This window comes from Vicugna pacos, chromosome 20 (assembly GCF_048564905.1).
Source record: "Vicugna pacos chromosome 20, VicPac4, whole genome shotgun sequence".
In the NCBI taxonomy this organism is placed as follows: Eukaryota; Metazoa; Chordata; class Mammalia; order Artiodactyla; family Camelidae; genus Vicugna; species Vicugna pacos.
In genome coordinates, this window is record NC_133006.1 from 28,741,846 (window position 1) to 28,765,233 (window position 23,388).

Below are 23,388 nucleotides of genomic sequence, written 5' to 3' on the forward strand. Positions count from 1 at the left end.
AGTAGCATTTATAGAAGGGGTTCAGGAAGAGATAAAAGATAATAAAAGCTGCATCTTGTGTAATGGAGCATGCGATGTTAACTTCTTTAGATAATGAAAACGAGGAAGCAAGGAGAGATAAAGAAAACAAAGATTAGCTGCTTTCCCTCACTGCAAACCTCAATCCTAATACATTTATTATAAGCCACTATCTATCAGGGTGAGGATAAATATTCAAAAATTAAGAGATAACTGATAATTTTTCATTAATGTTAAATGATTTTCCAGCATTTGCTAATTTGGGTACAGAAGGTTAATTCATTAAGAGTAATTATAAAAATGATTCACGTTGAGTTATTTGGTGCCAGAATGTAGCAGCACTGCGTGTCAGGGATTCTCTTATACTAGAGGTTCTCAAACTAGCATGGGAAGAATCACCAGGAAAGCTTGTTAAAGCAGCTTCCTGGGCCCCACCCCCAGAGAATCTGATTCAGCGGGTCTGGGGTGGGGCCAAGAATTTGCATTTCTCACATGTTCCCAGATGATGCTGATCCTGCTGTTTTGAGGACTGAGCTTTCAGAAACATTGTTAGAATAAAGCCACTCTCACAAATGAGGGTCTGTATCTCATTTGTCAGGATCACTTAAAGGTATGTCTTGCAGGTACCTACAATTAACTCCACAATTAAAGTGCTTATTATCACAAGTGGCTAAACACTAAGCTATGTGTCAAATCACTGCTTAGCACAACCTTAAGTTAAAGCATCTACTGTATGTCTTGTTATCCAGCCAATATAGAGAGTCGAGCCAAGCATTTAAAACCATGTTTAAATAGACACAGTTACTATATCTAATCAACACAGCAGCAGGGCTTGCCAAAAACCTATAAAACTAATGGATGTGCAAGAAAATTACATCACCTTCAAATCAATGCTGGTAACACAGGTGGCATTTATAAAAAGTAAAGAAATTGACATTAACATTGCCCATCTCTGCTGCCTGGCAATGAGCACTCCAGCTTTGTTAAGGAAAGATCTTTCTTCCAAGAATTATATTTAAATACTCTAACTTAAATCATTCTAAAATATGTTAATTGATAAGATTATTTGGATCTAAATTGTAAAGGGCTATACTTTTCCAGCAATGGGCAAATGGTCATTAAAATCATGTTTTCTCTTCCTATTGAAAAAATTAAAGGATTAACCGTTTAACTCAGACTTGCCTTGCTTCACCAGAGGCCCACAGAAACAGCAGTGCAGGTGCCATGAGAAAGCAGTGAGGGGTCCAGCCCGTGGCTGCACGCACAGTCTCTGCTTTTGGGCCCTGCGTTACTTAGCAGATGGAATTAAAATTCTGATAAGTGATGTAAAAGGTTTATAAGGGAGGAAACTGTTGTGTGGTCCCATTGTCCATCTTAATCTCTTTCAGTGTGTGCTACCCAGCGTGCTGTTAAGACCAACCCACAAGGAGTCATTTTCACCTTGAAAACTCCAGATGTTCACGTGAAGCTTAGAAATAAAACTCTCCAGGAAAGGCTCTCCTGGATAATCGTGAAGAAATCAGGAGGTATGTGTTGAAAGTGTGCACACACATACACACACACACACGTGCATACTTACATACCACCTTCATAAAACACTTATATGAAATCAACATATTTCCTGGGAAGAGGTATTATGTGCTACAAATGTAATCAGCTACAAATCTCTTCAAGCATAGAAATAGTATACATTTCACTGACTGAGCTGCAAAAATGTTCCATCTACACGACAATATATAGACATAGACTATTTAGATCATTTGGGTTTAGAGGTATCTGTACTGTCTACAAAGAACATTTTGTTATCTCCTCTCAGAACATAATAATTACAGAGAGAAACTCAGAAGCATGAGTTGTATAAATGGAGGGACCAAAGGGGAAATGGTCCATTTGACTTTTAGCTTTGGTATCTTACATAGTTTATTTGGTACATGAGGACTATAATCACCAAGGGAATGTGTGAGCAGTAATCATAATACAGACACTACGTATATGATAATTCTTCAATGAGTTGTTCTAGAAAAGGAGGTTTTAAGAAAGGACATCCATAAATAAAATTAGCTACACAATTATTTTTTTAATAGCACCGTAGGAGATCATTCAAGATAGCAGAGTAGAAGGACATATTCATGAACATATTCAAAATACATCTACATTAGGGGAAGGATATAGCTCAGTGGTAGAGTGTCTGTCTAGCATGCACAAGGTCCTGGGTTCAATCCCCAGTACCTCCATTAAAAAAGTAATTACCCACCCCCCAAAAAAAGAATAGATGAACCCAGTGAGGATTTTAACAAGGAAGTAGAAATTATAAAACCCAACCAGAAATAAAGAATTCAATAACTGAAAAAAACAATAATGTGAATGGTGCCCTGTAGAGCAGTACTTGGTCACCATGGTAGCCTTGTGAGAAGAATGTGTAAATGCGTGAGAGAAGTGAAAACACTTTATTGGAGGAAAAAAATATCAAGAACCAATATTTGCTGAAGTAACATATTCTATTGTTTTCATTAATTTACTAGAGCCTTTACATTTAATATTACCTTTACATTTAATAATGTTTAATATTTAAAAGAACCCAACACAACTTTCACAATGATCAATCCTATGGATAATATGTCTGCATGCGTGTGGGTACATATTCTCCGTAACAATAAGAGTGAGTAAAGCAGTTTGAAGTACAGAGAGAAACTCTGAACATGGGACATAAAGCATATATAACATCGTGTGTGACTGAGCTAACGCTTGTCTGGTTGTGAGTGTGTCAACACAAAGCAGATTGGAGACTAAAAGAGCGATAATGGTTTTCATCAGCTATGTTTGCACAATTCAAGTAAAGGCACAGATGGAAAGCATTCCAATCACAAAATTTTAACAGGCAGCATTGAGAGGAGAAAGAACAATTAAGTTGAGCCATGAGCTATTTATGACTTCAGTTGTCTTGAATCTTGAATTTTCTTTACCACCATGTAGCTGGGATTCTTTCTCTTTTTTTAAAAAATTTTATTGAAGTAACAGTCAATTTACAATGTTATGTCAATTTTTGGTATACAATAGTTCAGTCATACATATAAATACATATATTTGTTTTCATATTCCTTTTCATTATAGTTTACTATAAGATAGTGAATATAGTTCCCTGTGCTATACAGTATAAACTTGTTTATTTATTTTATATATAGTAGTATCTACAAATTTCAAACTCCCAATTTATCCCTTTCCATCCCCTTCCCCCAGTGGTAACCATAAGTTTGTTTTCTACATCTGTGATTTGGGGTTATTTCTTGAATAAGTTTTGGCCTGAAGTATCCTGAAAGTGAGATTTCAATCTGATGGGGGAAAAAAAGGCTTTATTAATAACAATAATAATATAATAATAATAATAAGGTGCTGCTATCAGTATAAATAATAGATGACTTTTTGTTATCCTTTCTTGTGTCTAGTGTCTTTTTCTCCACCTTTTTTGTTGCACAATGGCTATGAATCCATCATCTTAGTCAAATGTGACAGTCATTGGCCAGACAGAGGTGACAAAACAAACAAAAAGTTGTAGTTTTAATATACTAGATTTTAATCTTCCTGAGGGTAGGGACCAATCCATTTATTTATAACCATAGTATCTAGCATACTGCCCTCAAATAGAAAGTAAAAGCTTTTTTTGGAGGAGGGATTAGTTAGGTTTCTTTCTTTATTTTTAATGGAGGTACTGGGGATTGAATCCAGAACCTCGGGCATGCTAAGCACGTACTCTACCACAGAGCTACACCCTTCCCCGCCATAAATGCTTTTTTGAATGAGTGAATAAATGTGTAACATTTATATGATAGACCAATATTCAGATGAACAGAATATTATCAAATATACATCATAATACAGTTATTCTAAATTTAATTCTGTGATTCAGGAAGAACTAGGATGTTATTTCTAGTCATAAACCAAAAGTATGAATAATAGTAGTTACAACATCAAATTTGGATTATTTTAGCTTTTGGTTATTTGGAGTCTTGGTAAGTATTGTATAATTTAGGTTAATTTCTGACGGTTTTTTTAAAAGCCTTGAAAACTTTTAAATTCTTTCCTATGAAATGGCTTAAAATCCCTTTCTTCATTGTCTAACATGGTCTGGGCTTTAAGAAACGTCTCTTTCAGTAATTAACAAAGATAGAGGCACATGAAGCAACTTTTTCCACCAGAGCCATCATAGATATGTCACTCATGACAGCTTTTTGGGTTCCACATAAACTCTTGACTCACCGAAAGAGTTATCAGTCTGACACGTGCCATGAAAATCTACCAAACTCAGATTGTTTTTTTCCCTCAATTTAAGTGATATTTATAGAAAGGTAAGAACTGTAGATTAAAAAGGAGGCTAGCCTACGAAGAGGATCTGTCAAACTGAAGAACCCTCCTTTCAGCATTACTTTCCGTGGTTTATTGAACTAGAATAACTCAGCAGTAGCTGCAGATGTTTGGTACATCCTTTCCCTTCTAAGACCTTTATGTAGCAACAGTAGAAGGGATTCTTTTAACATGCGCTTTATAATAACTAATAAAGGATTAATATGGGGGAAAGAAAACTACTTGTGTTGTGGCATGAACAATTTACAGTGTACACATTCCTCCCGTAAATATTTATGGAGAGCTGCCCACATGCCAGGAAATGTGCAGCTAAACAATGCACCATTCATCTTTGGGCCATACATAACAAGAAAAGTAGGTAAGGTTCAGGTATAGTTGCAACCTATTAAATGGGATTACCTCCTTACCGTAGTATTTGTGACCTCATCCAGAAGCAGTGGGACAAGGGGTCTCAGTGGGGGTCTTCATTCAGATCTTTCCTCATCTTTAAAATTCTGTGGCTCTGGCTTCTCTCACTGTCTTTGAAAGACCGGCTGTACTGTGGTGTGAAATCCTCCACGGTAACAGTGGAGCATGGTCAGTTTCTGTAGTGGCAGTTCTTCACATTTCATCCTTATGTTCTCTGTGCCTCTATTAATCACAGCTCTACGCTTGTATCATTTTGATATCTTCTGATTCCTGATTGCTGTTACCTAAATCTATGGGATGTTTGCAACCATTACAAGGAACAAAATCTTGGTAGTGTTTTGAAATGTTTGCAAATGCATTCAAGCTTCAAGTCTGTGGTGGGGAGAGATTTATGCAGCTCCTCAAATTAAGATGTGTTTAAAGTAACTTCTGAGATGAAAGCCCAAGGCCATTTACTGACAGGTTTTCCCTTTGGTCCTGTAAAAAGGTCACTGTCTTCTTCAATACCATAGTCACCCCCCCACTGCAGCTGCAGGAGTTGAAAGATAGATCAGACCATTCTGCTACAATGTTTTTGCACTAGAATGTAAAGCAAACCCCCCTTTCAGGTGAGCTTCTATTCATTAATTAAGGCAAAGATTTCTTCTCTATAAGGCTATCAGCTAAAACCAAAAATTTTTGTTGCTGGTATGTTTTCCAGAGCAAATATTCATATTACTGCTGAAGCACTCATCATATTCCACTGTAACCTAATTTTGTGTGTCTTCTCTAAGACGTTATAACCTTCTTGAAAGCAAAGGAGATATCTTTGTATTTGCATTTCTATTGCCTGGTTCAGTGACAGATACATTGTAGATATGAGTAACAAATGCTTATAAAAGAAGTAAGTGAGTTAATTAAAAACATGACTTTCTGCAGAAAAAGTCTGTATTAGTGGGTTTTGCTACTTAACTCTTTCATGCCTTTTACATAAGGGGTAAGTAGCAACTAAAAGAGAAAAGACAAACATTTAATTTTAATTTAAAAATCATGCTGTGATGAGAATTAAGCGGAAGTAATTTGACTTAATATCATGATACAGCTCAGGACACCGTCACTGTTCAGACAATAAAACATCTTCATAGTTTCAACTTGGCATTCAAGCAAATGTGAAGACTGGTGCCCCACTTCCCTCAGCTTTTGATATATGTGGCCAGACCACGCTGTCATGGACCCACCCTGAAAAGTCCTGGGTAACCAGTGGCTTCCTGCAAAATGACCATCTACTCGGTCAAACATTGGTAAGTGCAGGCTAGGCTGCTATCCCGCTGATGTCCATTACAAAGTGGTTAAATAGATGCAGCCCTTCTAAGAATGTATAGTCCTTTCCACCACATTCCTCATTCTTACAATGTGTTGAAAGACACTTGACGTGGCCTTTGTAACCTACCTAAATATGGCGATTTAGAAGTCTGAGACAGAGTCAATGTCATATTGCTTGCAGCCCCTGGGATAAATACTTTCTGCAAATATGAAATCCTGCCTCATGTGGGAGGAGGGTATTTTAGAATAATGCCAACTGAATTGTGTGGGCTGATACTCACTTTGTTTCCAACTGTGGGCATAAACAAAGGAACAGATTTATTCCTTCTGTCACCATTACCCTGACACAAGTCCTAATACTCTAGGAAGAACTTGGCACTTAGAAGTGTGTTTTAGACTAGGAGTATTACATTTTATTTTTAAAAGAGTTTATAATAGTTGGAAGTTTGTGGATTGTGTGACTCTGGAGGTATATGAACATATGGAGAGCTCCTCATGTTTTGGGCAATGACTGGGATATATTTCACTCATAATTCAGTCAACAAATACAAAAAATGCGACAGGAATCTCTGTCACCATTAGATATCTTTTATGGCACTCTTTGGATGGATGTACTAATGTATTTTAATTATCTTTTACTATCTGTGGATTCTGAAGGGAATGTTTAAGCACTTTTAGACCTTAATAGTTTTTGCCACTCATTCATGGCTGTTTTTTGTAATCCTCTCTTTACACTATGTACGTGTTACAGACTGCTAGAAACAAGGATAGGCTACTCTTAGGAAGAAGTGTCATCTTCAGGTCGGAAAATGTATTGCTACTGATTCTTGAAATTATAAAAATTAAGTTCTAATGAGTGTATTTAAAGAAAGAATGAATGGAAGGAAACCTAGGATGAAGCACAACCCCAAGGCTGCGGAACACTGATACTTGGGCAGGATGTCAGCGCAGTTAAAAAGGGGGGCTCTGGACCCGCATCTTCAAGCTCCACTCTGCTCCTCTCCCTGCATCAATTTTCTCATACATAAAGCAGAGATAATAATAATAACTCCATGTAGTTTTTGAAGAAATTAAATAAGTAAATTAAGGCAAGGTAATAAAAACATGCTTGGGAGAAAATAATAAGTCCTCAATTAAATATGTTTATTATTAGCTTGAAGACTAAGGTAAGAATTGGGGGGGATGCAGTCTGCCATTTAATGTTTTATAAATGCATCTAATGAAACAAAAAGATAAAAATACATGAAAGCATATGCTTGAGAATGTATGACCATGATTATAATAATGTACTTTAGATACATGGCCATCTAGTTGCCTGAGAAATATTACTGAGTATTTAGTATGAACCAGGCCTCCTGAGGTGTTGAGAGACCTGGTCGCAGCCTCCCACCTTGGGGCTTATGGAGAAGGGAGAAGGTGAACACCAGGAACAGTGCTCTGTGTAAGCACCACGACAGATGCGAGAGGACAGGCTTCTCAGGCCATTTAGCACGTGCTCGAGACTGTAGGGCAAAGACGCAAGAGGTGTCAGAGAGCCTTCAGTGTCATGTGAAGCAGTTTGGCTTTTATCCTTAGTCACGTGGCACATCTAAAGGATGTTTTTCATCTCACTATCCACATGGGAGGAGGAAACGGAGGAAGGCGTGGGGGGAGGCAGGGAAACCGCTGGGCTGGCTATTTCAATAATCCATAATCTGGGAGTGCGCCAGTTGGTCTGAACCAAGGCAGTGGAGCTGGAGGAGTGAAGAGACAGACGATTTGAGAGACATTAAGATGAAAGAATATATATAGCATCGTTGCCACTAATTGGATTGAAAAGTTAAGGAAGCGAGAGAAAGAGAGTGATGGGTTGCCTAATTTAGTCGGCTGGGTGGATGAATACGTCACTCAGGTGAAGAACATGGAAGGATGAGGTGGAGGTAAGTAAGAAGGGGCTGGCTCCAGATTTGCATCTACTTAGAAGTGTATATGTCAATTCCTGCAAATGAAGTCCAGTTGATAGTAGAACATATTTTTCTGTTACACAGAAGAGAGGTCTGGATTGGAAGTGCAGACTTGGGAGCTACCACGTGGAAATGGCAGTTGCGGCCAGGAGAGCTGCATTTTCACCCAAAGAGAGTGGGTGAAATGGGACAAAAAGCAAAGGCTGATGATGTGATCCTGAGGAACACCAACATGTAAGAGATAGAAATGGAAACCAGCCAAGAATTGTCAAGAATAGTTACAGGAAAATCGGGACAAAGTAGTGTCACTGATGCCAAAGGAAGAGGGGTTGTAAGAAGGGACAAATTCAGCAGAGAATCTTAGTAGGTTGAAGAATTAAACATGTTATTTGACATTAGCATCTGGAAAGCCTTGGATAGGCTTGGTAAAATGTGTCTGGGTTGGGGGGCAGAGGTGCCTGTTCGTAGGAAAGTTGTAGAGGTAAGGAAGTGCTTTCTCTTTAAAGAAAGGTGAGCAGAGTAACAGCTAAAGGGAGATGGGTGGCCAAATGAATTTTTTGTTTCTGCTTTTCTTCTGGCTCTTGGATTGAAGATATTTTAACATGTTTGCCTGCTGAAAGAAAAAGGCTATATGAAAAGAGTGGACAACTTTTGGAGCAAAACGTGATAGGGTCCAGACAATAGAAGGACAAGTGTAGGAAAGGAGAGGGTGATGGTCTGGGGTACAGTTTGATGGCGATGGGTGCCAGTTTGAGGTATTCTTGATGGACTTTGTAGAAATGGAAAAGGATGCTTATCTATAAAGAACGATGATGAAGAAATCAAGTAAAGGATTTGAAAAGAGCGTTGACTAAAACAGTGGATGTAAAGAAGAGGAAAAGGAACCAATGAGCAAAGGATTGCTGGTTGACGTCCAAGCCCAGATGGAATGGCTTTGTAATGGTGGCACCAACTTCATGCTAGACCAGAACTCAGATTGTGCCTATAGGCTTAGGGTTAGAAGCCTATAATGAACGAAGAAGGTGCAGCAAAGCAACACTGCTGCCAGCTGTATGAACCGTGGGATGCTTAAGGAAGGTTGTAGAAATGGAATTGCTCTGAGGGGCGGAGTCTGTACTGTGTAGCAGAGTAAACACCCTGGGATGAGTGGCTAAGAATTTGGGCATCGCTCTTGTGGAGGAAACCACATGTCCCCCACAGAATAGACACCCCTGAATGGTCTCAGAAGAGCTATGGCTGAGTGTACCCAGGCTACACCTTCCTGAGCAACGTGGCACACAAGGCTTTCTTAGGAAATTTCAGTTGTTTCTGACTCAAAGGTATTTCTTCACTTTTGAAGGCGAGTAAGGACCATCGGTCATAACCTCAGCAAGTTGTTTTTAGGCATCATACTAACTGTTCAGTCACATTCAGTCTAGTAATATCATTAATTTTGAGGATGAAGCCTTGTGAAAAATCATACTCAGTTGTAGACTTCTCACTGCATGTCTGTCTCTCAGTCAGAGAAGTCTGAGTGATCAGATATACCAGCGTATGCTTTGTCTTCTGTTATTATACTGCAGATTCATATTTTTGTCCAGTTTTCTTAAACACATTTATAAAATTTATTGCATCCAACTTTTTTTTTTGAGCAAGAGGCAGCACCCTAAAGAGAGACAGGAACAGAGCACGAATAGAGGGGTCCTGGGTTAGCATCCTAGTCCTGCCACTTACTAATGGGTACCATCTAACCAGCCTCAGATTTCTTTCTTGTATAGAAAAGAAGGCTTGGCTTGATATTATTATAATTTCCAGTTCTGAAATCCTGTATAAAATAGAAATCTTACTTTGCCATAGTCAATTTCAAGTGTAACATTAAAAGTCAAACAGCCGAGAACATCTGCGGTCGGGGTAGGGAGCAGGCTGTGCCCGTGTATTCTAGAAGCCTAATACTGGCACCAGAGTTTTACACTGCAATGGCATAATCATTCCTACCAGCGTGTTCCATTAGAGCTTGACTTACTGCCAGGGAATTCACCTGCTGACACAGTAAAACTCCTAACTGGAAGCATTAACATTGCAATGTCAGATGGGGAAAAAAATGTTCATAAATTCCATGAACGTGCACTGCTTTATTTGGGGTCCTGGTTGCAAACTCATTATTTATGCTGTGTACAGTAGGCCATCAACATATCCCACTGGGAAATTAGTTTGCAATTTAGAATCGTTTCAAAGTACAAGTGATTCTCAAGTCATTTTCTGAGGTTAAATGAGAACTCTTATTGCTTTCTGTAGGCTCAGAGGGAATTTTTACTCCGTGTGTTCCCTCCTCCCCCAGCTTCTGCTAGACTGTCTTGATTTTTCTTTCTTAAATGCACTCTGGTGCTAAATCTTTTTTTTTTCTTTTTCAATTTTTGAAAGCCAGTAAATAGAATGGTATTTGTTGCATTTTCTTGCTTGCTGGGACTGCTTAAGCACCTCACTTTCAATTACTGCTTTTATTCTTCGAAGACTCCTGAGAGGTTTCCTGTTCCCTGTGAAGGACATTGCTTAGCTAACATAGGAGTGATGTGGGAAGATTGGATGGCATCCACTTTAGGGTGCAGTGACTCACAGTCATCATTCCACTTCCATTCCAGCCTTCTCATTCCAGGGGCCGTGCCATGGGACAGGGATCCAGGCAGACTTGCCTCCTAACTCCAGGTGATGTAAACTGGAGGTTGAACCTTGCTTACGGGCTTCTGAGCCCATAAGTATAGAACAAGTTATTAAGATAAAAAGTATTCCACTGATCTTTTCCACTTTCATACACCCCTTTATTTGATTCTTTCCTTTAGAACCTCCTTAAGCATTTGTTTAACTTTATTTCACATACCCTCTCAATCTCACCCCATCCCAGGAGAACTGACCTCAAACCATCTGGTAGATAATTTGTAACTCGATATTGTCCTTGGGGAATAAGTAACACTGTTTTAAGTGTACCATTTTACCCTTAATCATTCCCCCAAAGTAGCAAATAATCCATAGTGTGAAGGTCTTACAGAAAATTTTTTCTTTTCCTCCTTACTCAGTAAGTTGTTGAAATGCCGAAGTCTGATATTATTAGCTATAGTAAACAAAAATCAAACAGAAAATAAGTTAGAGTTGCTAAGCCCCAACAGGTAACTCCTCTCCTCCAACAGGAAGCACCAGAGTTTATCTGAAGCTGTGATTTCAACATTATCTGGTGGATTAGGAGGGTGCTTCCACAGCTAGAGACCAGAAAGTATACAGACCAAGGAGATTGAGTGTTTAGTTTCAAAATACATGAGATCACCAGTTTAAACATAGAAACTACACACAAAGAGTGCAAAGGAACAATGAAAGCAAGAGATCAACAGAGTAAATATCACCTAGAAATACTAACAGTCCTAAAGGTCAGAAATCCTTAGTTAAACAGAAAGACCCATCCATTAAAAACAATCAATTACAAGATAACGTGAGAGTACGACACTGTGAATTCCCTTTAAAAGCAGAAGTTATTTAGCTAAAAGCTATTAGCTAGGTGCTTTAGAGGTAAATACACAGAGCAGGTAACAAACAGAGACTGAAACTGAGAGAAAAGAAACCAAAAATTAAGTGCATTGGGAACTGCTTAATATCAAATTTCTAAGGCGTTGAGGAAAGGCTTTTGTTTCCTGGCTATCCAGCCCTGTGGGTCAGTGTGTCCAAGCTCTTTGTTGGTATTGCATGGGGGGAAAATCTGTTTACTAGTTACTGTATTCTGGCTTAGTCTTTTTGGCTGAAATCAGCCTAAAATGTTTTCCTTGATTATGGATAATACAAGTCTTTTTCTACTGCTGTTTGAATTTAAACATGCTTCAAAAATAATCCTCTTTTCCTTCAGGCTCTGAAAGAAGCAGGTGTTGGTTTGATTTTCTAGTGTTTTTTGGTACTTCTTTTCTTTCTAAAAGCTATATACGCTTTATAATTTGTTATCACCTATATTCAACTCACCTTGGCATCTGCTTGGTAAGGTCATAGGTCAGGCAGGTAGGTATGCTACTTGGCATATGGAAGCTTAACATCTCTTAACCTGTAAGAATTCTCACGTAGAGGGTATTTATAAAGACATTGTTCATGTGTCCAGTAATTCTTTTTCCTCAACTTTCATATTGCTGTTTCCACTTTGAAATAGCATGCTCATTATTTATCATTAAAGCGCCAGATCTTCTCATATGCACAGAGATGGGCTGAGCCCATTAAACCTTCCCAGCTCTTAAGGACAGTGTCTTATTATTACAGCAACTTCAGAAATTCCTACATTTTTAATGTTTAAGTAGTTTATTAACAACAATTTCCTACAATGTGGGGGAAAAAAACACAACCCAGTAGGATATGCTCTCGTGACTTTTCCATTTTCATAAACACAGTCTGAGCAAGAGAAGAGCTGGTTCTCTAGAAGCCAAGAGTCCACCTCTAGCTTCTCAAGCTGTGACCTGCTCTGAGTCCGTGACAGAGACTTCCTGGAAGGCCTATTACGATTACCGGAAGAAAAAACAAAAACAAAAACAGAAGATGAATATATCTTTCCTCTCTCCTCAAAGTGTTAAGTTTTGCTTGAAAGTCTTTTTTGAAACCATATGCCAAAAGGATGCTTCCTCTATCTAAATTAGGATCTGAATGATTGTGTAACTGAGTCCTTGAAAATAATTCCGTGGAGGCAAAATCCATGGTAAGTCAGTGTTGTCTGGATCACTAAAACCTGCTGTCGACGCTGTACTTGCAGATGAACTTTTCCAAAATGCAAGCATACTGTTGAAACCAATAAAAACCCAGTGACCGCAGGGCAGCAAGAGGGCTCCAGGTGAGAGTAGCCGCACGTCAGCAGTCTGGGTGGGGGGCTGACGATGCTGGTGGTCGTCAGGAATCCTCTTCCTTCACTGAGTATCTGTCTAAATCCAGTCCTGAGTGTACACCAGGGTCTGACTTCTCTGTTCATTAGCATTATTACAACGTCCCTCTAACCACTTAGACATTCTTTCCTCAAGTATGAATGTGTAATCCCTGGGGATTCTTTATTTTCACATTAGATGTAATCATACCTTCTGAAAGTTGGCTTAATTGTCCTGAAATTTCCACCGAAAGGAGAGAAGAGCACAGCACACACACCTCCTCCACCTACAACACACGTCTCCATGGGCCATGCATTCTTTCTCTAGTCAGTCCCGTGGTCAGGCCTCTGGAGCAGAGACGTTGTACACGAACCACCTAATTATGATGTTCTCAATAATCAAAGTGATAATTTAAAAAGACAACATAATCAGCCCCAAGACCTGCTGTTCTGGACACATAAACACAGGGCCTTGGATCTGGAAGGAACAATGAGGTTGTAACATCTTTCGCAGCAAATTGTTGAAGCCAAGAGTCAAAAGAACACAGAGTGTCCCTGTCTTCAGCTGGTGTTCACAAGTCTGTCCATGTCAGCAGCTCCGTCTCAGGGCAGTCAAAACAGAACCCTGGAGTTGACCTCATTCCCTCCAAAGCTTGACACTCTGCTGTGCAGAGATCAACGATTTTGCGATTTTTTTTAAAGTTCTATTTCTGAGGGCAGAGAGCAGAGTGGAGACGTAAACGCACTGCCACAATGATTAGTGTGAGTTTCTAAGTTTCTTACAAACGTGGTGGTCCTCCCTGTGCAGATTTTTTAAGATCTTCTGTCTGAACACCCTGGGAAAATTGGAAAATATATATATAACAAAACAAAACAAAACAACAACAAAAACCAAAGTCTTAAGTGGCACATAGCCAGATTTGACTTGAGAAAGTTGCTAATTTTGGACTCGCTTCCCTCCATTAGGGCAGTGTAAGAATTATGCACACAAGGCTGAGGCTTTTCTCTGCTGAAAAAACATCTGCAGTCAATTAGAAATAAGCCTGAGTGTCGTGTTAATTCTGCAGAACCAAACAAAGTCATTTTTGTTTAAACTTTTCAGCGCTGTAAGAATGAGAGGTTACAGGAGGGGGAAGGAAAAAAAGCAATAGAACAAAACTGCCGTGTGGTCCTCGAAGGGGGCTGAGGAGGCAAATAAGAAATTACTTTTCCTTGAGAATTAGAGCTGGAAATTTTTTCCAGGAGAATTCTGTTCTCTACATTGCTCTCTTGGGGTGTGGGGGTGGGGAGCAAGCCTCCTCTTCTAAAAAGGGAACTTTTGAAACAATGGAACATTCTCCAGATTCCCTCAAAATGAATTTGACCAAATAGTTGATGTGTTTGGCAAACGAGTAGTAGCATTTCATTTTTAATTTTGTGGAAAGCCAAACAAATCAGAACTATATTTATAGACCATTGTGTGCATTTCAGATCACTTTCATAGTTACCAAATGTGATCGGTGTTCTGACTTCACATGTACTAGAAACTATTTCTGTTGAAACACACATCTTGCCATGAATATCAGTTAACATCAGTAGCACAGATTCTACTAGAATTTGAGTTTATTTCTCTCAGAGAAGTCTGTGACTAGCCAGAGATAATTTCTACACAAGTGTGTTAGAACTACATGTTTTTTAAGACTGATAGTTCCTAAATTTGAAAAAGGGGGGATTTCAGTTATTCCTTTGGGCTGATGTATTGTTTCTTCTTTATATCTTTTCTTAAGACCAGGTCCTACTGTTATCTTAGATAAGAAAGGCAGTTGAAGACTATTTTTGTTTAATTGAGTTTCGAGGGATATGATTGAACACTTAATCTGCAGTACCAAGTAGTGCCACTGCAGGTCTTCTCAGGCAGGTGAAAATGTTTAAGTCTCTGCCATTTAATCCTTGTCAAAACACGGGCTGTGGAGAATTGTTTGTACCCGTAGGCTTGATGGGCATGTTAAATATTTATTTTCGTATATATTTTGACTCTATCTTTGGGTCAAACCAAAGAGCTGGGCGTTGAACCAGAATGTTTTGCAACGTTTTTATTGGTTTTCACTAAATTATCCAGTAGCTTTATGCCAGTTGCCTGTATTGAGAAGCCCCATAAGCAACAGCCCAATAAATATTGCTATTACATTATCCAATGCCTGTTTATGAGAAGCTATGAGGGAAATTTCTCAGGTTTTTACTTTTGGATATTTTTTCCTGAATTATGGTTTTCTATTTTATTTTCATTCTTTAGTCTTAGGAATATTGTGATTCTTGTAATTGATACTGGTTCCCTTTTTACTTTCACTGCTGAAAGCTTTGAGAGCAAATTTGTGACCTGCCTTTCTTCAACTTCAGTGTAACTTTCATATATTTATACTTCTTATATCCAGGGGTTTATTAGAGTATAACCCTTATGTTCCCTTTACTCTCTCTCAGGTATTTGTTTTGTCTTTATTATGTTTATTTTTTTAAAATCTCTGACAACCCCTTTGTGATGTAAGTCAGGTGTTTATAAGTAAACAAGTAAATCTAAGTTAAGCCCTGCTGTTGAAGTATAAGCCTGTTTAACCTAAGCTTTCTCTGTGAGTGCTTGCTATGTGATAGTTTTTCTAAAATATTTAATTTTTTGTGTTTTCTATCATGTAACTTTTCATTTTGTGTTCAGAATTGTTTAAAGAGTGAATAAGATGAATGATTTTGAATATGTGTAAGGACACTAAAGTAGAGCATTGGAAATGATTACATAATTGGCAATGAGGACATAGAAGAATGTAAAAGAAATTAAGGTTACTTGACTTTAAGGGGGAAAATGACTACAATGAAATTAAAATATATTCAAAGAATATGAAAATGAATATATGTATATTCATGTATGAAGCATTGTGCTGTACACCAGAAATTGACACAGCATTGTAAACTAACTGTACCTCAGTAAAAAAAAAAAAAATTCAAAATGTCAACCATCTTAACAACTTTTTTTTAAATCTCTTTAGAAACCAATTCCTAAGTAAAAATAAGAGGAATTAAGTTTAAAAATCTGAAAAGAACACTGGGAGATGGTGCTATATCCTTAAATAATATTTTACTTGAGTTTGTGCTGGAATTTATCTGTTACCTTCTGTGTTACTCTGAGAGTAATCAAAGAATCCAAATCAATTGAAACAATGCCTTCCTCCCATAATTAAAGAAAATACAAATTTGCGAAATTGAAATTAATTTTAACACCAAAATAAAATGATTGATAATTTATATTAACCTCATTTTTATTTTTTCTCATGTTAGCGTTGATAATTGAAAGTCAAGGATGTGTTTTGCTACCATTATCACCATGTTTGTAAGCACAAATGAAGCAGAAAACTGAGGCACAAGAAAGTTAAAGTGTTAAAAACAATTTCACTGTCATCAGATATGAAAAGACCTATCTCCTGACCACTGGTTCAAATTGATTGATTGATTGATTGGTTTTCAGGGAGATGAAGATGTAAGGTTTAGTCTAAATAGAAAAAAAAAGAAGAAAAATGGCTCCATTGTTCATATAGTGTCTTTAGATTTTAGAGTGGCGAGATAGCTTCATATTATTTTAAAAAAAGGAAGTAAGGGCAGAGAGGGAGGTAAAACTCCGGTCCACCATGCCAAACTCTAACCCTCTCTGAAATGAGATATATTTTCATCTAGTGGCACATGGAGAGCCCAAGTGGCAACTGGCCAAGCCTATGTAGCTGATGGGGAAAGGCCAGGGAGATCCCACTATCTTGTCAGATCACAACGGATTATTCTCACTAACAACTCCTTCTACCTTCCCACTCTCTCAATGTTTCATTAAATACTGAAATGAAAAACTAAAGCAAAATATCATTTAGCTCTTTTCAAAGTCCAGAAGTGCTGGTCCTAGGCCACCCCAACTCCATTTCTATATAAAGGAGTTTTTGGGATAAAGAAATAATTAGTGTATAAGAGTCACTGCACATCTTAACATGGGAAGTGATTTTTGGCAGACAATTATTTAGATTTTCCTGGAGAAGTAGATCCTTACAATAAGCTATCATGAAAATGATTTATCCCACTTTATCTCAATCACCAGTGCGGGTAACACTACCTGGTAGTTGTATATGTCCCTTTATATTTTTAAAGAAATACTTATATTTCATCATGAATCCATATTAACACAAAAGATTTTCCAGCCATGGAGAAGGGTAAAAATAGTAGTGGGAAAAAAGTTGAGAGCCAAGAGGACATCAAATCTTTCATCTTTTTCCTAAGTGGATTTCTTTGTCATAAGTTGCTCTTAAATTTGTCATTATTTCCCACATGCGTACTACCTGGATAAATTATGGCTTACATCACCCTCCACTTGAAATGAAAAGCAGACTGCATTGCGGACTTGAATTATCCTCCAATATTGCTTGATATACGATCCATCTTGATGGGAAACTATTGTTATATATTTCAGAGTTATGATTTCCAAGGTATCAAACTCCTCATTATCTTCCCATGCTAGCCAGCTATAAATGCCAAACACTCCAGCTTCCAGTATGTGCCTTTTGAAACTTATAGTCCTGTGTTCAGTGTATGTTTAGCATTTTATGGTGCTGCGTAATATGGAAATGTCATAATACTTTATCAAAAGCCCCGGCTAGGCTATTGACAGTATAGGTTTCATTTAATTCCTGATGCAGCGGACGTTCTTTGATATTTCCTATAGAATATAACAAACACCAAATGCAGGGCTTAAAATGAATATTTAAAACAATCAATCAGGCTTGAAATTTAATTTTCTCTAATTGGCTTGCTATAGTCTAACAAAATTGAATGACATAAAAATGTCACCTACCCTGTATAATTTTGTATTTTCTCTAATCATAAAAATAGATTTTTTTCTTCTCTTTTAACTACCTTTAATTTACTAAGTTAATTTAACTCTTACACAGGTTGACAAAAGTGTGTTTCATCATCCAGGGTAATAATCACATGTGCAATATAATGTTATCAGCCACTCTTTCCTGCTTTGCTTCTACCATGAATCCAAGATGATTAAAGTGCTTGAAGAAGCCTCTGGTCTAGACTGAAAGGACTGAGTCGTTTTTGTGTATGTATTTCTGGAATGGACTGAGCTAGAAGACGATAGACACTGACCATCTCTTCTCCTCCCCTAGACCCCTCTGGAATTAGGCATCCCACACTGATTCATCCTCTGACGGGAAGGAGCCATCCGTATGACTCACACCACGGTGAACATTTTCAGTGCCTCTGGGGAAGAACAAGTAAGTCTTAATGGCAACTGTTAAAGCAACAACAACAGCTGGCTTATAAGCAGACGACGGTAGGGAAATATATTTTTTATATATAGTCAGTATGTCTGATTGAAAAATGAATATATATAAATGGAAGAATACCCATGTACAAACTCCAAAGGAATACGAAGCACATGTTTGTTTCTGATTAACTGACATTACTAAGTTAGTGGATACTGATTGGCTGTGTTTCCATACACAGTTGAGTTTATTCAATTTTCTCTTAAAGTGGAAAAAAAAGAAATCATATTTACTGAAACAATTTTATTGTTGCTATTTTACCATAATACCAAATAATTACTTTCCAGGTCTTTTCCTGCTTTTCATTTTCCTCTGATAGTTACATTACCAGAGACTTACGTCCAGAAATAACAAAGTAATAAAAACTCAAACTTACTGATTCTGACCAATTATCAGATTTTGCAAACAAAGTGAACATGTTCATGACAGGTAAGAAGTGAATCAACCTGACAATCCCAAATGCAGGGAACTTTCAGAATACTCTTTCTTAATTTGGGAACTAAGTTTTCGAGTGTCATTACTCAAGGCTCTGTTTAAGACCCTGATTAAGTGTTTTTATGTATATTAGGGATGAATCAAAATGGGGCTCAGAACTCTTCCAACCAGTTTTCAGTCATTGTCTAATATGGTCCAGCCAGTTAATTGGCTGCCACAGGGAAGAACGGGTCGTAATGTTCTTCCAAAATTGGAAACTTCTATGATGAGCCGGACAAACTAAACACAGTGAGTTTATGGTGTGAAAACAATGGCCTTAAGGTGTGCTGGTTCTGGAAGTTTTTAACAGATGACTAGATAAAACTCTCTGAGAAACAAAATACAGGACCCCCCCCCAAAGATTTTGTCCTGCCTAGCATCAACAGCTATCCTAAGTGCCGTTGTTTCTGATTTATTTAATTAAGGAAAATTCTTATTTAAGTATAAGGACCAATTTCTTCCATTGAAAATTATTAGATAAAATGGAAAGGATTGTGCATAGACCTGTGTATGAAAATTACTGTTTTCTTTTCCACTAACTGCATGGAGCTGTTTCTGGACTAACTGGGAATGTCTCAGCTTTACCCATGTATCTGATTCACATTCAGATTAATCCTACTGTTATGATTTACGATGCCCTCGGTTTCATATTTACTGCTAGCTCAAACTAATAAGCTCTCCCTGGACCGGTGCCATGACACAAGGTCAACGCCTAGTTAATCACGCCATTGTTTTTCCATACATGTTGCCCTCTGAATTATCTAAGTGATAATTGATTAAAAACACACTTGGATGATGTCATTTTTTAAAAAACAACAAATTTAATTTTTCAAAGAAAGCTTTTTTTAGGTTTGTACAAGACACTTTGAACATCTTAAATCTTTTTATTAAATAGATTTTGCATTCATCAAAATATATATATGTAGAATTAGCGTTAATCACCTTAAATTCTCTTTCGAGTCCCCATTGGTAAAGCCACAGTGCTCAGAGTTCCATATGTGAGCAAGAACTAGATCATACCATGCCATAAAGAGAAATGGAAGTACACTCATGATTTTATTTTGATGTATTATTTCATACTACACAAATCCATTGTTCTCTACATTTATTGTAGAGTAACAGTTTTTTTTTTGTAAATCACATTAAAATGCTCAAGATAACAGTATTAAAACATAAAACATTATATACACTACTGATTTTGCAGTGCTAGGACTAATTTATATTAAGTCTTTCCATATGTAGCATGTAGAGAACACTTTATTTTACAGTTTCTTCTATCCACATAGGACCGTATTCAGCAGACCTTAAAAGGAGAGAGTCAGTTTTGGACCCATCTTTTCCAAGTAATCTGGATAATACCAAATGTTGCAGATATATTTTTTTAAAGTTAAACGTAATGCCAAAAGATTAAACCAGGAAGCAAAGGAAGCAAAAGTTTTTGTATCTATTTCTGATTTTATGCATCCTGACCTTCAAAGAGTTGCTTTGCTATTCCGTCTTACGTTCTTTGGAGTAGATATAATCTCTGTGTACTGACAGCCACAAATATGTTACATTATGAAGTTTTAGCCACTGGCTGCCAGAAACAATCAGATCCACGAATATTGTGTGGTTTGTTTACTAAATTTATATTGGTTACATGGCACATAATTAAAAGGGCAAAAAGAACACATCCGTATTCTTTTGGCTTAGGGGTCTTCAGGAGAGCCTTGAGCAAATAGTTTTTAAATCTAAGTAAAGAAATTCTTTTTGGAAAGGAAACCAAGCATGGGGAAGATGTGAGAGAAATTGAAAACTACGAATACAGAAGCAGATCTATCAAGGCAGTTCTGGAAAATTCCATTAGTAATGCAATGGTAGCTTCAGTATTTGCCCTCATTCTTTATTTGTTCTGCATTTTGTCCATGTTCCCATCCCCCCTGCTTATCTTTGTAGAAGCAGTAGCTGAAGTAGTCACTATTAGCATTGGGCATGCACAATGTAATCATGGGTCAGTTTTAATTACTAGTATCAATGGCTGCTTTCTCCTATTTGATTTTGTAGTGTCTGCATAAGAAAAGTTAAAATGACTATAAGGGGTTGATGACTAAAAACACTGTGTGAATGGCTCCGTGTCCTGTCCATTGCCATTTCCATAGCAAATCTATTTCACATTATAAAACCATTTAATTGGAGTTTCATGATATATAACCACATATACCACCATCTACTCTCCAGGCTTCTTCCACTTTCTGTTAAGTTCTTGGTTAGCTCCTCATCCTCACTGAAAAGTAGGCAAATACTTCTCCATTTGGTACATCCAGTCAAGACCCTATGTCATCTCTGAGAAATATTATCTCGGGACTTAAGTTTTAGTAAGTCTGAGTTCTCAGATTGGCTTTTCTGCTAATTCTATTGATTACTTGCTATTTGGAGACTTCAGTTATGTCTTAATACAGAGAACAAGCTGGGTTAAATGGCTGCTAAAATCTCATCAATTTAAAATTATTCTGGTAATCTTCCTTGCCAAAACTTTTCTTCGTCTCTGTCTGTTTTGGAACACGGCCATACCACTCATATCCGTCCCCACCCATATTAACAATGTACAAGTATATCACTGATTTGGTTGCATTTACTTCCAAATGTAGCTGGTACCTATGCCTAAAATAATTATGGTTGACTCTTTCTCACTAGGATCAAATGAAGGGACAGAGCCCCATTTGATCTGAGGAATACACTAATATCTGTTGACCAACTGACCTACTCTCCACCAACAGCACCCTGCTCCCTGAGAGGGTCCAACTTTAAGAGTCAGAGGCATGCCAGCTTAACTTCTGATTTTCAAGGTTGCCCCAAGCATCTCACAACTAAATGTCATTACTCAGTCCAACTTCCAGAGGGCACCTGGAATAACTTTTTCTCCTGAGCCTTGATGAATTATCAACAGTGAATATTCCAATTATCCCTTGGGTTTTGTTATAAAATTCAAGAAGTTTTTAGCAAACATGGCTCAAATATCACTCTCTTTATGAATCTTGTCCAACTCTAGGAATCTCTAAGCTTTATACTTAACTGGTCCTAGGCAAATCTTTTCAGCAGAACCTGCATGCTAATATAAACATGAATAATGTTTTTCTTCTTTAGTGAAGAAGCATTTTAAATTCAAGTTATCAGTTCTTATACTTGCTCTAAAGCACTGGAGACCCCAGCACAGAATTGGACATAAGGATGGCTTAATCCACTGATAAGGCCTCAGGCCAGACTGCAGAATAAGTTAGTCAGCAGAACATCCCAGCCTCCAAGACTTTCTATTTTTTTTGCCGTTACAAATCTTGCTCAAATCAAATATTTTTCACCAGTCATTGGCGTGTTTCTTTCTGCCAGCTTCTCAAGTTTCTGTTAGCAATTAGCTTGTATCAGTGGTTCCAAAGCCTGTTTATTTGAAAATCCCACAGCAATTTCCAAGTCCCCAGGGATCCAGTTTCACTCATGGAACTAGAAGCTTTGAATTAATGCAAGCTTGGCTGCCATCAATCTCCACACTTCAAGAAGTGACTCTCACTCCCTTAGAGACAGGGCCTCCCTAGAGGTCGGGTTAAACACTCCCAGGCAGCAAATGCAAGAAGGAGGTTTTAAAATTTCTTTCCTCTGGTGAACACATATACAAATTTGTAAGATCTGTTCTCAGAAAAATGCAGTCCCCAAAAGCACACCCTCACTTGTACAGCAATTTCGACCTCATTGTAAAGTCCATCGTGTGTTTTTTTCCCTCATCTGTGTGTTTTTGTTTTCATATGTGTGTCAAGAGGAGTCTGTGTGTATATGTATATATGTGTGTACATACTTTCTTCTTCTATTTTTTGAAGACTGTCATGGCTCAAGAAGTTGCCACCCCACTCACTCCTTTTTCTCTATGATATTTTCCCACTAATCTAAAAGCCTGATATCCTTTGCTGAAGTCTAATGTAATCATTTGAACTGCGGGTAAAATGAGAATTTAACCTCAAGTTTACTTTCCCAGAAGTTAGGCCTCATTATCTACCCAAATATAACTGAAGGGTCATGGTTATTTTTAAAGGAATACACTCTGGAAAACAAAAATTAAAACTAGGGAGGTGGGAATAGCTCAGTGGTAGAACACATGTTTAGCATGCACAAGGTCATGGCTTCAATCCCCAGTACCTCCATTAAAAAAAAAAACAAAAAACTAAACACATCAAATCTTTACATAAATCTCAAGAAAATAAGGGATGAATGAAGTACATGTGTGTGCAACAACACACAGAATACCATCTCTCTCCATCACTGTGTGAAATTCATAATAAATCATTTATAACACAAAATTTTATAAGTATACCAATGGTGTAGCATATACTTCACAAATACAAAATTAAGCCATATGTTCTATTTATTAATTTTTCTTGAATCACATTAATTTCTTGTGTCAATAGTAATATTGTCACTTCTGCTTTATTTAGGGGTGGTTATGACTGATACGTCTTTGCTAGTATTTTATTTTTATTATATTTTGTTATTTGAATTGATTGTTTAAAAACTTAATGGAGGGGTGTCTGATTTCCACAGTTACCACACTGTATTTTAAATAAAATGTCAAGATTCAACAAAAAATTATAAGATGACACAAAGAAATAGGAAAGTATAGAGCCTGCCTAGGAGAAGAAGCAGTTAGTAGCATCTGTTCTAAAGAAGCCCAGACATA

At 37.5% G+C, this 23,388-nt stretch overlaps 1 long non-coding RNA gene across 2 annotated transcripts in view; it reads left to right on the forward strand.

Annotated features, from left to right (window-relative positions):
• The window catches only part of LOC116284473 (uncharacterized), a 131,878-nt gene extending 113,760 nt beyond the window's left edge, over positions 1-18,118 (forward strand). For both annotated transcript variants that reach the window (XR_004194245.2, XR_012062319.1), the window contains exons 4-5: positions 1,407-1,544; positions 18,057-18,118. This is a non-coding gene — a long non-coding RNA (uncharacterized lncRNA). The remainder of the gene's footprint in view (positions 1-1,406; positions 1,545-18,056) is intronic.
• Positions 18,119-23,388: the final 5,270 nt, after the last annotated feature.